The sequence below is a fragment of the Gossypium hirsutum genome, chromosome D12, assembly GCF_007990345.1.
Source record: "Gossypium hirsutum isolate 1008001.06 chromosome D12, Gossypium_hirsutum_v2.1, whole genome shotgun sequence".
Taxonomy (NCBI): Eukaryota; Viridiplantae; Streptophyta; class Magnoliopsida; order Malvales; family Malvaceae; genus Gossypium; species Gossypium hirsutum.
In genome coordinates this window covers 12868230-12869525 of record NC_053448.1, presented here as the reverse complement: position 1 = coordinate 12869525, position 1296 = coordinate 12868230, and the positions used below count along the sequence as shown (strand labels likewise).

Genomic DNA, 1296 nt, shown 5'->3' with positions numbered 1-1296 from the left:
CTTATTTTAAGGGTTAAAAATGGAACACACGGCTTAGGACATGGGTTGTCACATAGCCGTGTGCCAAATACGGCCACCCCATATGGTCGTGTGTCATTATTGTTTTAGGTGCAGGTTTTACACAGTCTAAGACACGACCTGCGACACGGTCGTATGTCTCAAGTCAGAATGTAACATAGCCTGGCACACAGCCTACGACACGGTTGTGTGACCCAACATCGAATGCATACACGGTTTGGCACATGACTTATGACACAGCCGTGTGGCCTTATTTTGAATACTCACACAGGCGGGTACACGGGCTAGGACATGGCCATGTGTCCAAACTTCGAATGTCCACATAGTCTGAGATATGTGTCCAGACCTTAGCCCATGTTTTCAAATTTTTCAAGTTTTCCCAAAATCTTCTGATTTGTTTTGAATTGATCCCAAAATGTTCCCAAATTGTTTTTAGGGGCCCGTAGGCTCAATTTAAAGATTGTAAGTGTATTTTTACCATGATTAGAATCAATTATTAAATTTTAACATTTAAATTGTATAATTGTTTCTGTTGTGAAGTTAAATGTTCTTCTTTGCTCGGTAATACTCTGTAACCCTAATTTGGAACGGAGACAGGTTGGAGGTTTTACAAAAACAGCTGAACTGGGGAATGATATCTCTTCTTTTGCCCAATCTGAGTTTGAGATGCTTTATGATACATAAGAGAGATTTAAGGATCTTTTACGAATGTGCCCTCATTATGGTTTATCTTTGTGGCTACAGGTTCAAACCTTTTATAATGGTTTGAATCTCTCGCCTAGGCGAATGATTGATGCAACAACCGAAGGAACACTGAATAAAAACACACCTAATGTGACCCAAAAGTTTATTGAAGAGATGACACTGAATAATTATCAGTGGCAAGTTACGAGAGCAAAACCTACCAAGGCAGCTGGTGTTTTTTATGTAGATGCAGTTACTATGTTGGCAAGTTAGGTTGAAGCTTTTGGTAGAAAAATTGATGGTTTGAGTCTAAAGAAACAGGCAATTCTTATGATGCAATGTGATGTAACTGGAACGGGTATGGTCAGTCAAGAATGCTTACCTTTGAAGTCTAACATTGAGCATGAGCAAGTTGACTTTATGGGTAATAGTTCTAATTGGAAAAAATACGAAATTTTTAATCAACACAAGCAAGCAAACATCATAATCCAAGATCATTAATATTCAAGAAACCTGGGCTAACCAAAGGTTTTAAACCTAGAACTCTATTACCACCTAATGTGACACCCCAAATTCGACCAGGACGGACCGACT

At 39.0% G+C, this 1296-nt stretch overlaps 1 non-coding gene across 1 annotated transcript; it reads right to left on the bottom strand.

Annotated features, from left to right (window-relative positions):
* Window positions 1–639: 639 nt before the first annotated feature.
* Window positions 640–746, bottom strand: LOC121224811 (small nucleolar RNA R71). The gene has a single exon (XR_005922555.1). It is a non-coding gene; the product is annotated as a small nucleolar RNA R71 (small nucleolar RNA).
* Between the last annotated feature and the right edge of the window lie 550 nt (window positions 747–1296).